General features: G+C 43.3%; 1 non-coding gene across 1 annotated transcript; it reads left to right on the top strand.

Annotated features, from left to right (window-relative positions):
- The first annotated feature begins 9,230 nt into the window (after nucleotides 1-9,230).
- Trnaw-cca (transfer RNA tryptophan (anticodon CCA)) lies at nucleotides 9,231-9,302 on the top strand. The gene has a single exon. It is a non-coding gene; the product is annotated as a tRNA-Trp (tRNA).
- The last annotated feature ends 5,642 nt before the right edge of the window (nucleotides 9,303-14,944 follow it).

Raw genomic sequence — 14,944 nt, 5'->3', positions numbered from 1 at the left:
GTCATCAGTCCCCTAGAACTTAGTACTTAAACCTAACTAACCTAAGGACATCACACACATCCATGCCCGAGGCAGGATTCGAACCTGCGACCGTAGCGGTCGCGCGGTTCCAGACTGTAGCGCCTAGAACCGCTCGGCCACACTTGCCGGCAAAAATTGTTCAAATGGCTCTGAGCACTATGGGACTTAACATCTGAGGTCATCAGTCCCCTAGAACTTAGAACTACTTAAACCTAACTAACCTAAGGACATCACACACATCCATGCCCGAGGCAGGATTCGAACCTGCGACCGTAGCGGTCACGCGGTTCCAAACTGAAGCGCTTAGAACCGCACGGCCACACAGGCCGACTTTCGAATCTCTCATCAGAGCCGAAGTTCGCTCGTATCAACTAACGAACAGGAGCCAACATCAGGTAACTTCGTTACTGGAACGATCAAATAGATAATGCTGTGGGGCAAGCGAACCAAAGGCTGCGATTTATTGGCAGAACAGTTCTACTAACGAGACTGCTTACACTACCCTTGTCCGGCCCCTTCTGGACTGGTGCTGTGTGGTGTGGGATCCGCATGAGACAAGACTGACTGGAAGACATCGGAAAAGTTCAGAGTAAGGCAACTCGTTTTCTGTTATCGTGAAATAAGGGAGAGAGTGTCACGAGTATAATGCATGAAGTGGAGTGGCATTCATTAGAACAAGGGCGTTTCTCGTTGCAGTACGACCTTCTCGTGAAATTTGAATCATCAACTTTCTTCTGAGAGCGTGAAAATATTTTGTTGGCGCCCACCTACCTACGGATAAATGGTTCAAATGGCTCTGAGCACTATGGGACTTAACAGCGCAGGTCATCAGTCCCCTAGAACTTAGAACTACTTAAACCTAACTAACCTAAGGACATCACACACATCCATGCCCGAGGCAGGATTCGAACCTGCAATCGTAGCGGTCGCGCGGTTCCAGACTGAAGCGCCTAGAACCGCTCGGCCACTCCGGCCGGCTACCTAGGGAGAAATGATCGTCATAGTAAAATAAGAGAAACCAGAGCTCGCGCGGAAAGATTCAAGTATTCGTTTTTCCCGGGCGCTGTTCGAGAATGCAACGGTAGGGAAACAGCTTAAAGGTGGTTCGATGAATCCTCTGTCAGGCATTTACTTGTGACTAGCAGAGTAATCATGCAGCTGCAGATATAGATGTCTTCAAGAGAAATAACTTCTTTATCAAGAAGAAAATATCGACAGGAACAAGAACGAAAATGAAAAACTCAGAAATAGTATCTGGGAATCCTCAAAAAGCAAATCGAATCACAATTAAGAGAACGCGTGAGAAATAAACTAGAGAGGAAACTGATTGAACAATAAACATTAAGAAAGCAAAGCTACAAATTTTTCGCCGTCCAGCTGTAAGGAAAAGTAGCATAATCCACCAACGGAAAAGTGGATTTAATATCTAAACTTCGAGCAGTCCTGTAGTGAATCCTGATCCTGACATTTAGGTTCCCAACGCCTCATCTGTTATCTCTGTTAAAAAAAATTTCCTTACATTGGACTAGTTTCGAGGGATTTGGTATTTTTTACTCCGTCTTCTTCACAAGCTTCTGCGTTGTTAAAAAAGTCAAATTTTATGTTAAGCCTTACATGCTCTCCCCCCCCCCCCCCCCGCCCCCTCAACGCCCCACCATAAACCACGGACCTTGCCGATGGTGGGGAGGCTTGCGTGCCTCAGCGATACAGATAGCTGTACCGTAGGTGCAACCACAACGGAGGGGTATCTGTTGAGAGGCCAGACAGACGTGTGCTTCTCGAAGAGGGGCAGCAGCCTTTTCAGTACTTGCAGGGCAATAGTCTGGATGATTCACTGATCTGGCCTTGTAACGCTAACCAAAACGGCCTTGCTGTGCTGGTACTGCGAACGGCTGAAAGCAAGGGCAAACTACAGCCGTAATTTTTCCCGAGGGCGTGCAGCTTTACTATATGGTGAAATGATGATGGCGTCCTCTTGAGCAAAATATTCTGGAGGTAAAATAGTCTCCGGACGGGGACTACTCAGGAGGACGTCGTTATCAGGAGAAAGAAAACTGGCGTTCTACGGATCGGAGCGTGGAATGTCAGATCCCTTAATCGGGCAGGTAGGTTAGAATAAAAAGGGAAATGGATAGGTTAAAGTTAGATATAGTGGGAATTAGTGAAGTACGTTGGCATGGGGAACAAGACTTCTGGTCAGATTAATACAGGATTATAAATACAAAATCAAATAGGTGTAATGCAGGAGTAGGTTTAATAATGAATAAAAAAAAATAGGAATGCGGGTAAGCTACTACAAACAGATAGTGAACGCATTATTGTGGCCAAGATAGATACGAAGCCAACGCCTACCATAGTAGTACAACACTAGATGTCAACTAGCTCCGCAGATGACGAAGAGATTGATGGAATGTATGATGAGATAAAAGAAATTATTCAGATATTGAAGGGAGATGAAAATTTAATAGTCATGGGTGACTGGAATTCGATAGTAGGAAAAGGAAGAGAAGGAAACGTAGTAGGTGAATATGGAATGGGGGTAAGGAATGAAAGAGGAAGCCACCTGGTAGAATTTTGCACAGAGCATAACTTAGTCATAGCTAACACTTGGTTCAAGAATCATGAAAGAAGGTTGTATACATGGAAAATGCCTGGAGATACTGGAAGGTTTCATATACATTATATAATGGTAAGAAAGAGATGTAGGAACCAGGTTTTAAATTGTAAGAGATTTCCAGGGGCAGATGTGGACTGTGACCACAATCTATTCGTCATGAACTGTAGATTAAAACTGAAGAAACAGCAAAAAGGTGGGAATTTACGATGGGACCTGAATAAACTGACAGAGCCAGAGGTTGTAGAGAGTTTCAGGGAGAGAATTAGGGAAAGATTGGCAAGAATGGGGGAAAGAAATACAGTAGAAGAAGAATGGGTAGCTTTGAGAGATGAAATAGTGAAGGCAGCAGAGAATCAAGTAGGTAAAAAGACGAGGGCTAATAGAAATCCTTGGGTAACACAAGAAATATTGAATTTAACTGATGAAAGGAGAAAATATAAAAATGCAGCAAATGAAACAGGCAAAAAGGAATACAAACTTCTCAAAAATAGGATCGACAGGGAGGGCAAAATGGCTAAGCAGTGATGACTAGAGGAGAAATGTAAGGATATAGAGACATATATCGCTAGGGGTAAGATAGATACTGTCTACAGGAAAATTAAAGAGACCTTTGGAGAAAAGAGAGCCACTTGTATGAATATCAGTATCTCAGATGGAAAGTTCTAAACAAAGAAGGGAAAGCAGAAAAGTGGAAGGAGTATACAGGGTGTTACAAAAAGGTACGACCAAACTTTCAGGAAACATTCGTCACACACAAAGAAAGAAAATATGTTATCTGGACATGTGTCCGGAAACGCTTACTTTCCATGTCAGAGCTCATTTTATTACTTCTCTTCAAATCACATTAATCATGGAATGGAAACACACAGCAACAGAACGTACCAGCGTGACTTCAAACCCTTTGTTATAGGAAATGTTCAAAATGTCCTCCGTTAGCGACGATACATGCATCCACCCTCCGTCGCATGGAATCCCTGATGCGCTGATGCAGCCCTGGAGAATGGCGTATTGTATCACAGCCGTCCACAATACGAGCAAGAAGAGTCTCTACATTTGGTACCGGGGTTGCGTAGACAAAAGCTTTCAAATGCCCCCATAAATGAAAGTCCAGAGGGTTGAGGTCAGGAGAGCGTGGAGGCCATGGAATTGGTCCGCCTCTACCAATCCATCGGTCACCGAATCTGTGGTTGAGAAGCGTACGAACTCCTCGAATGAAATGTGCAGGAGCTCCATCGTGCATGAAACACATGTTGTGTCGTACTTGTAAAGGCACATGTTCTAGCAGCACAGGTAGAGTATCCCGTATGAAATCATGATAACGTGCTCCACTGAGCGTAGGTGGAAGAACATGGGGCCCAATCAAGACATCACCAACAATGGCCTGCCCAAACGTTCACAGAAAATCTGTGTTGATGACGTGATTGCACAATTGCGTGCGGATTCTCGTCAGCCCACACATGTTTATTGTGAAAATTTACAATTTGATCACGTTGGAATGAAGCCTCATCCATAAAGAGAACATTTGCACTGAAATGAAGATTGACACATTGTTGGATGAACCATTCGCAGAAGTGGAGGCCAATCAGCTGCTGATAGTGCCTGCACACGCTGTACATGGTACGGAAACAACTGATTCTCCCGTAGCACTCTCCATACAGTGACGTGGTCAACGTTACCTTGTACAGCAGCAACTTCTCTGACGCTGACATTAGGGTTATCGTCAACTCCACGAAGAATTGCCTCATCCATTGCTGGTGTCCCCGTCGTTCTAGGTCTTCCCCAGTCGCGAGTGATAGGCTGGAATGTTCCGTGCTCCCTAAGACGCAGATCAATTGCTTCGAACGTCTTCCTGTCGGGACACCTTCGTTCTGGAAATCTGTCTCGATACAAACGTACCGCGCCACGGCTATTGCCCCGTGCTAATCCATACATCAAATGGGCATCTGCCAACTCCACATTTGTAAACATTGCACTGACTGCAAAACCACGTTCGTGATGAACACTAACCTGTTGATGCTACGTACTGATGTGCTTGATGCTAGTACTGTAGAGCAATGAGTCGTATGTCAACACAAGCACCGAAGTCAACATTACCTTCCTTCAATTGGGGCAACTGGCGGTGAATCGAGGAAGTACAGTACATACTGACGAAACTAAAATGAACTCTAACATGGAAATTAAGCGTTTCCGGACACATGTCCACATAACATCTTTTCTTTATTTGTGTGTGAGGAATGTTTCCTGAAAGTTTGGCCGTACCTTTTTGTAACACCCTGTATAGAGGGTCTATACAAGGGCGATGTACTTGAGGACAATATTATGGAAATGGAAGAGAACGTAGATGAAGATGAAATGGGAGATATGCTACTGCGTGAAGAGTTTGACAAAGCATTGGAAGACCTAAGTCGAAACAAGGCCCCGGGAGTAGACAACATTCCATTAGAAGTACTGACAGCCTTGGGAGAGTCAGCCCGGACAAAATTCTACCATCTGGTGAGCAAGATGTATGAGACAGGCGAAATACCCTCAGACTTCAAGAAGAATATAGTAATTCCAATCCCAAAGAAAGCGGGTGTTGACAAATGAGAAAATTACCGAACTATCAGCTTAATAAGTCACGGCTGCAAAATACTAACACGAATTCTTTACAGACGAATGGAAAAACTGGTAGAAGCCAACCTCCGGACCTACGTTTCTAGCATTTGTAGACTTAGAGAAAGCTTTTGACAATGTTGGCTGGAATACTCTCTTTCAGACTCTGAAGGTGGCAGGGGTAAAATACAGGGAGCGAAAGGCTATTTACAATTTGTACAGAAACCAGATGGCAGTTATAAGAGTCGAGGGACATGAAAGGAAGCAGTGGTTGGGAAGGGAGTGAAACAGGGTTGTAGCCTATCCCCGACGTTATTCAATCTGTACATTGAGCAAGCAGTGAAGGAAACAAAAGAAAAATTCGGAGTAGGAATTAAAATCCATGGAGAAGAAATAAAAACTTTGAGGTTCGCCAATAACATTGTAATTCTGTCAGAGACAGCAAAGGACCTGGAAGAGCAGTTGAGTGCAACGGACAGTGTCTGTAATGTTTCAGCTTTAGCATACGAGAGGTAGTCATAAAACTTTAACGACGCAAATATTAATTTTGCGGTATGATAATTAAAGTTTTGCCCGTTTTCAGGTACATCGCCGCAGTTCGGAGAAGGAAATTAGTGTCTTACGTCCCATCGACAGCGAGGTCAGTAGAGACGGAGCAGAAGCTAGGATTAAGGAAGAATGGAGAAGGAAATTGCCGTGCCTTTTCAAAAGGAACCATCCCTGAAGCGGTTTGGGGAAACCACAGAAAATCGAAATCAGGATGGAACCGTTGTCTTGCCAAATGCGAGTCCAGTGTGCTAAAAAACCCTGCGCCATCTCCCTCGGCGCCGCAGTTCGGGTATACCTTTAAATCGCCGCGCCATATTACCATGACACGTCATAATAAAACAGTGCAGGGTATCTCCACTCTGTCAACAGATTCTGCTATTTTGCTTTGGAGTGCCAAGGTACTGAGGCACGGCGATCTGAAGGTGAAACCAAACTGCGGCGATGTACCTGCAAATGAGCAAAGAATTAACAACGCAAAGTTATTTTTTCGAGGTGATAATTAAGACTTTGTGACGCCAGCGTGTTGACCAACTCAATGCCAGTGGCTGTTCGGATCATTATTAACTCGACGGTAGGCCTAGATAATCTCCACGGGTTATTTGCTGTTTCCAAGTAGAATTTACGCTCTCCTTTGCTAGCACAAAGATTCGTTACTTTCAATTTCCTGTGACGGCACTGCACTGAGAAGAACGCTAAGCCATTAACCATCGCATCAGGCGTTCGCAGCGGGCGTAGAGCTCCCGGAAGACTGACGCCCCGCCGCGAGCCGAGGTCACGTGATACAGTTAGCGGCGCCTCCTAGCGGGACGGCGGCGCACCATCTTCCGGTGCAAATGTCAAGGAGAACCGGCGCAGCCGAATTCCTACGTTAACGAGCCGGCTGCCGCCGCCGCTGCCTACAGCCGAGCCGGCCGCGGCCTCTTTTACGTCAACATTCACTGCGCCTGCGCAATACACGTGTTTCTGCACAGCACTCGCTGCGCCGGCGCGCGGCTGCAGGATTTCATTCCACTCAGCGAGTCTAATGTTACGGACTTGTTGACGTCAATAATATTCTGAAAGTGCTATAAAGAGGCAACCAAAGCAGCCGCCGGTACAGAGATTTGTTTGAACAACGCAGAAAGTGACTACGCATGAACCAATTGCATGTTATGTTGGCGCTTCGTCTATCTGCCTACAATATTACCCAACACACTGCGTAAACAGTGAAACGAAGCGAAAAGGTGGATGTACCGGACTGTACTGTGTGAGTGATTTACAATCTCGGTACGGTTTGTTCTTTTATTCTCACACATGCAGACTTCGACTGTGATGTAAGTTAACTGTACTCGACAGACTATAGGCTCACATCCCTTATATCAAATGAAATGGCTGCCGAGTCACGATTGCTAACAAATAGGTTGCTGTCTAATATTAGCATTTTCAATGTTCTTTTCTCGCGATGACCAGAAGCAGCTTAAACTGACAAGAGCTGCGGTATTAATTCACTCAGCATTAATTCATTTGTCGAGTTTCGTAGATCCGATGACACAGGAGAAATTGTCTAATTAGACCTGTAAGTATGTAAATGGCTGTAGAGATAAATTACGTTTATATTTGTTCTGAAACATTAATATCATGGCAGCCAATATCATTTTGTAAAAGGACCCACGGATGAAAAAAAATACTACTATGTTCAGACAAACGGATGTGTTATGATTCCGTTAATCACAAGTCCTCTAAGCGTATCAGCATCCAGCAATTTAAAGAAGGCAGAAAGTGACTTCTATCACAAACTGCTCATCCTTTAAGTTACTCAGCCATATGGAAATCCGTGTAGAGGAATAAATAACCACAGGGTTAAGTCTTAATGTCAAGTGACCAGACATCCCGGTGTGGCCGATATAGTTCCGATATTTGGAATCCAGCTTCCTTGTCCCCAATGGGTTCTGCCAGGACACCTAAATGTTCTGACTTTTAAAAATCAGATCAGATTCTAGGTCATGTGAGATTTCAAAATATAAGAGTGTGTTAACTATGCATCAGTGGGCCACTCCTCAGCAAATAGAGAAATAAAGCATAGAAAAAACTGCCACTGATATGCATTTGGTACAAATGTTCTAGCACTTGATATCCAAACATATATCTTATGAAAATAAGATAATTAATCTTATTAACGGATATCGCCGCGAAAGCATGCAGTCGAACATATATCTTATGAAAATATTTCTAAGTTTGTGAAATTTGTGTTACTTATTTCTTCCCGGTACGGATGCAGCTGTCGAGCGTGTAGTTTCTTTGATGAAAAATATGCAGACATCAACGAAACTCACTGAAAGTACAGACTTTGAAAGCAATACTGATGGTGAAAATTAATTTCAAATACAGTTGTTCTTAAACTGAAAGGGAACCAAATTTCTGCTGAGTGAAATTCATTCATCACAGAAGTGTAGAGGCATGAATAACTCAGTGTTAAAAGGTGTGAGTAGATACCTAAGCAAGTGCTCTGTTCTGCTTCCTAACTTTTACGGTATAAGTGTGTTATACAATAATTACGCACAAACCATGAATGTGCCTGTGTTTTAAATTATGTTTGTTGTATTATCATTTGATGCCTACTACCCATTTCGTTGTAAGTTTTAATAACGTATAATAATTTCATAGCATTCTTGCACTCCAAGACGTCAGCAATTGTACTTACTCCCGTAAGTATGGCCACCTTATTTATGGTGTTCTTACAATACTGAGAAACTGTGACTTAGGGCAGCGTTCGTACGAGCGGCACCCCCGGCATGGTAATTAGCGTGAAGACCCCAACAAAGGCGATAATTATCTGCCACAGACGTCCGACAATGGAAGTCAATTACGGCAGGTATCACAAAGCGTAAAACAACATTGAAGCATGTCTCCTAAGCAACAGATATAATATATTACCTGTGAGCAGATTTCTGCTTCAAAAGTACGCTTCACTTTTTTCTCATTTCCCCGTTTTCCAGAAATTACACATCTTATCTGCAATTTATGTCTCGTCTGTCCTTAAACGAGTATCCAGTACTTCTTTATCGGGAACAGCTCAAAATACATGAAACCATATATCGGCATGTCGATTAAAACTCAGGTATGTAGCAAGGAAAATCAATATCGGAATCGTTTATAACAAATTGTCAGAGTTCACCGGAAATCATTTGGGCATTGCTACTAATACATTGTTGTTGTTGTGGTCTTCAGTCCTGACACTGGTTTGCTGTAGCTCTCCATGCTACTCTATCCTGTGCAAGCTTCTTCATCTCCCAGTACCTACTGCAACCTACATCCTTCTGAATCTGTTTAGCGGATTCATCTCTTGGTCTCCCTCTACGATTTTTACCCTCCACGCTGCCCTCCAATACTAAATTGGTGATTCCTTGATGCCTCAGAACATGTCCTACCAACCTAAGACTAATAAATTAGTAATAGCAGTATTCGTGTATCAGACTCCGTGGCGCAACGGTAGCGCGTCTGACTCCAGATCAGAAGGTTGCGTGTTCAAATCACGTCGGGGTCAAATTATTTTAATTGCGCTATGTGAAGCAATGATCTAATGTATTTCATTATGTGACAAAATATGAAACTTATATACATTTTTACATATGTGAACATTAACAAAGTCAGCTGTAACATATTCGTAACCTGTGTGTGTGTGTGTGTGTGTGTGTGTGTGTGTGTGTGTGTGTGTGTGTGTGTGTGTATTTCAGGAATAATGAAAGAAAACACACGATAAGGATCCCACATAAGTGGTGCAACAGAACAATATTTGTGTTCTTACAATCAAAATGATAGAATTGGAGACTCAGTCGAATCACCTATATCCAAGTATGAAACCACATATGCAGCAACAGGACTTAATGACACACGTGTCAAGAAAGTTAATTACAAGTGGAATAAAATAGTTGCCAGTTTTCGTCGATACATATGTTTAAAAGAAACAGCAGACAATAAGTCGACCGCAAAAGAGTACTGATATCGACAAAAATGTGTACTCTTCAGTTTCATTTTAAGCTCTTTTTACCTCCCTTCATTACTGACATTGGAAGTAAAATAAGCTAGCGCTCCTTCACACACACCCAGTGCGGACGCAGCACGTTTTTTCCCCTCTCCTTACAGACTTCAAATGCACATGATGTATGTGTCAGTAAAATGGAGAATAAGGAATGAGACGGTGAGAGAAATAGTTAAACAGGACCCCTTGCAAGAAACCACCGAAAAGACGTGGTTAAGGTGGTGTGGACGTATTAAAAGAATGGGAGGTGGCTGGATATCAAGACAAGCTCATGAAAAGACATTAGCTGGCAAGAGACAGAAGGAAGGTTGAAATGATTGAATGTGTGAAGGAGAGAGGAGAAGACTGAAATAAAGTGGAGCGAGAGGAATGGAAGACGACTGGAAAAAATGAAGAAGCTTATTTTCCAAGCAGAGCTTGCCAGCGGCTGGAAGCTGCGCAAGGCGAAAATGGATTAGTGTTTTGAAACTGTCTCAACAAAGTTTCATTTTTGTATTTGTTCTCTTTCCACAAGAAGCGGCTAGCCTTAGTGTGCACATCCTTGGCTCTTTTGTATGGATTCTTTAAATTGCAGCGTATTCTGTCATCCTTCAGGCAGTTAGTCCATTCAGTGTCAACCGGCACTAAGAGAGCTCTGACATTTACGGCTGAAAACCAAGAACAAGTACCAAAAGTGCGTCTTTGTAACAGTTTCCTGCGCTGGGAGGATAGTTCCGTCAAGATAGAAATTTTATCGGTGATTGAAGGAGAATTTTTGAGTTTGAGAACTACGTAAAGAAGAAGAAAATTTAACTGGGAGCCTTTCCCAGAAGTGTGTGAAGAGACATCTTGCTGGATGTCATAGTACGGTTTATATTTCAAAACATGCAGGGTGTATTCCAATTTGATTTCAACAGACTTCGCCTTGCTGACGTTAATAGCTTTTATTCCATTGACTTTTTTACGCATTGACATGCACCTACGTTTATCTAGTTTATGTTTAGAACGCAGATACGGCAGAACTGTTTGGTGTAATGCTATCTTATGTAGTTTCTATTTCACATTTATCTGTATTTATATCTTTCGATCACAAATCAGATGTGGCGGTGGTCACCGCAGACCAAAATTCATGTAAAGAGCGAGATGGCGCAGTGGTTACCACACTGCACTCGCGTTCGGGAGGACGACGGTTCAAACACGCGTACGGCTATCGTGTTTTAGGTTTTCCGTGATTTCCCTAAACTGCTTCAGGCAAATGCCGGGATGGCTCCTTTGAAATGGCACGGCCGATTTCCTTCAACATCCTTTCCTAATCCAATGGGACCGATGACCTCGCTGTTTCGTCCCCTCAACAAAATCAATCAACCGAAGAGTCAACCGACTGATGTACGTTTGCAGTCAAGCAGTACGGTTAAAGAAATCTTGAGCGCCTCAACAACAACAAATAGTGCAGGAACGTGGAGTGCAGTATCCGCAGCTCTTGTCTGGCGTGGGAAGCTAAGCACGAGCGCGGGGGCGAGCATCCTAAAAGGGATTACCTGCGCATCGGCGACCTACTAAGCGCTCATAACATGAGCGACCTTCGCTGTGAAGTGTGACGTAAGCTGAGCGAAGTTTCACGTGTAGGCAACTTACTTACGTAAGTCTGGTAAGCGATAGGCGGCACCAAATTCAGTGCTCTTTGGGAGGCATTCCACAAATACAAGGAATGTCTCTCCTTCTTAATGCATTTGTGTTGAAAATATGCATTTGTTGTCTCTAGCGGAGCAGATGACACATACTCAACATTTAACTTCTGTTATTAGTTGCACGTACTCTTTTCACGAGAAGCAGAGAAGGATTAACCTTGTTCTGCATCTAGACATTTCCAGAAACACTTTCGAAAGTTAGTTTGAAGTCTCGCTTTCGATCCCAGTGGGTTTATTTTTCTAGAAGTTGGATAAGTTCACAAGAGACGCAACAAACTGGTTTGCCAGCGAATATCGATTCCTTGTGCAAAGCAAAACGAGGATAATGGAATGTAGTCGAACAAAGTCGGGTGATGCTGAGGGAATTAGATTAGGAAATGAGACACTTAGAGTAGTAAAGGAGTTTTGCTATTTGGGGAGCAAAATAACTGATGATGGTCGAAGTAGAGAGGATATGAAATGTAGACTGGCAATGGCAAGGAAAGCGTTTCTGAAGAAGAGAAATTTGTTAACATCGAGTATAGGAAGTCGTTTCTGAAAGTATTTGTATGGAGTGTAGCCATGAATGGAAGTGAAACATGGACGATAACCAGTTTGGACAAGAAGAGAATAGAAGCTTTCGAAATGTGGTGCTACAGAAGAATGCTGAAGATTAGATCGGTAGATCACATAACTAATGAGGAGGTACTGAATAGGACTGGGGAGAAGAGGAGTTTGTGGCACAACTTGACTAGAAGAAGGGATCGGTTGGTAGGACATGTTCTGAGGCATCAAGGGATCACCAATTTAGTATTGGAGGGCTGCGTGGAGGGTAAAAATCGTAGAGGGAGACCAAGAGATGAATACACTAAGCAGATTCAGAAGGATGTAGGCTGCAGTACGCACTGGGAGATGAAGAAGCTTGCACAGGATAGAGTAGCATGGAGAGCTGCATCAAACCAGTCTCAGGACTGATTACCACAACAACAACAACAACATCGATTCCTAACGCTCTGCCCACACAAAGGAACACAGTTTCGTGAATACTAGTCTTGAACATTGTTTGTGTTACTCTGATTTATGCCTCAATGAATCTGTTCTCGGCTACACAAAAGGCAATTGTTTTCGCAGGCGAAAGGTCGCTGTCAAATCATGTCTTGTCCTTGAAAGTGATTAGTTTTTTGTAGGTTGATAGTTAAGGAGAGATACTCTGACCTTAGCTTCCTCGCACAAAGAGAATGCTGTCATGCCCGAGGTGCAAGAGTTTCCTCGCTCTAGCAGTGCTGTCGTCTCTCCTCGTTACCATTGTTGTCGTTACATTTGTGGTAAATAGAGTCAGAAGAACTCTTCTGGAATCCACACTGAAAATGGGTTCCTGTGTTTCTCTAAGTGGGTTCCCTCGTACAAGTAGACGTCTTACCTGCACTCGCTTCTGTTTCCCATGGTAGACGTGATGGCCACCCGTCTCCTCACGTAACTGTATCTCCCTCCCCCATAATATTCACCACGGTTGTAGATTTAGATGTTTCAAGGGTCTCCTAGATTTGCCAATAATACGGCGGGACGACCACGTATTTTGGTTGTTGTTGTGGTCTTCAGTCCTGAGACTGGTTTGATGCAGCTCTCCATGCTACTCTACCCTGTGCAAGCTTCTTCATTTCCCAGTACCTACTGCAACCTACATCCTTCTGAATCTGCTTAGTGTATTCATCTCTTGGTCTCCCTCTACGATTTTTACCCTCCACGCTGCCCTCCAATGCTAAATTTGTGATCCCTTGATGCCTCAAAACATGTCCTACCAACCGATCCCTTCTTCTAGTCAAGTTGTGCCACAAACTTCTCTTCTCCCCAATCCTATTCAACACCTCCTCATTAGTTATGTGATCTACCCATCTAATCTTCAGCATTCTTCTGTAGCACTACATTTCGAAAGCTTCTATTCTCTTCTTGTCCAAACTATTTATCGTCCATGTTTCACTTCCATACATGGCTACACTCCATACAAATACTTTCAGAAACGACTTCCTATACTCGATGTTAACAAATTTCTCTTCTTCAGAAATGCTTTCCTTGCCATTGCGAGTCTACATTTCATATCCTCTCTACTTCGACCATCATTAGTTATTTTACTCCCTAAATATCAAAACTCCTTTACTACTTTAAGTGTCTCATTTCCTAATCTAATTCCCTCAGCATCACCCGATTTAATTCGACTACATTCCATTATCCTCGTTTTGCTTTTGTTGATGTTCATCTTATATCCTCCTTTCAAGACACTGTCCATTCCGTTCAACTGCTCTTCCAAGTCCTTTGCTGTCTCAGACAGAATTTTGGTATCACGATAGAATTCGTTTGTTATAGCCACCAGTTTGCTAAAAGTTGAGCATCAAGGACCAGATTACTCCATTGTGTGTGGTAGGTTCTATTATGAAGTAGCGTCTTCATGGTTCTAGAACAGTCACAGTCACACACTATCAAAGAGAGGGCCCGGAACCTTCTATTCGTAACTATTATCTAATTCTAAAGTGCTCTACTTACGCTTGTAAAGTATATCAAATACGGACGCAGTAGAATCAACAGCAAAATCGGTACTTTGACAAAAATTGTTGCAGCAGCTGTCCACTGGCGACATAAAGCTGACAACCAGCTAAATGTATGAGACGTTAGAAATAAGTGCTGCTATTGAAATTTGTTCACTCCGTGGTATCTACTTCGTCTTTGGACTTTTCTAAACCCATATCAGCGTGAAACTGCAGCTAGTCTATATTGCATTTGTACGTACGAAGGTAAAATCTGTAGCTGTTGCTCATTGAACTGTAATAATCAATTTGCAATCAGTATTTTCAGTACAGAAAAGAGTTGTCGTACATATGGTTCAAATGGCTCTGGACACTATGGGACTCAACTTCTGAGGTCATCAGTCCGCTAGAACGTAGAACTACTTAAACCTAAGTAACCTAAGGACATCACATACATGCATGCCCGAGGCAGGATTCGAACTTGCGACCGTAGCGGTCGCACAGTGCCAGACTGAAGCGCCTAGAACCGCTCGGCCACAGCGGCCGGCTATCCTACAGATGAAGAATGGTGTGAGTACGAGCTGATCACCTGGTGCGTTTACTGGGACTTATCACAAGGAACCCATTGCGTGCGAGGTCGCAGAAGGCCAGTGATGTTCACGGTATTCGACGCCTAACATATTGGCTACCAGGCAGCCACAGTATTGGTGCTAATGGCAACAGGGGACGGGACTGGAGATATTCAGTAGTGAGCACAGCCATGAGGCTACGGTGCGTATTTCAACTGCTTGGTCGACGAGTAATTCACAACCGTGCGACAGTGCTAGTGGTGTTGGTACAGAGCAGAGCAATGGCAACGATAAACAAAGCAAACACTGCATTATAACCAGAGCAACGATTGCCGAAGTTGGCATTTCGTCAGAAAGGAACTCAAGGAATTTCGCAGAGTGAGAAAAAAGTAACTGATTAAATATTAACGCTT

This window comes from Schistocerca nitens, chromosome 5, assembly GCF_023898315.1.
Source record: "Schistocerca nitens isolate TAMUIC-IGC-003100 chromosome 5, iqSchNite1.1, whole genome shotgun sequence".
Taxonomy (NCBI): Eukaryota; Metazoa; Arthropoda; class Insecta; order Orthoptera; family Acrididae; genus Schistocerca; species Schistocerca nitens.
This window is presented reverse-complemented; position numbering and strand designations above follow the sequence as displayed.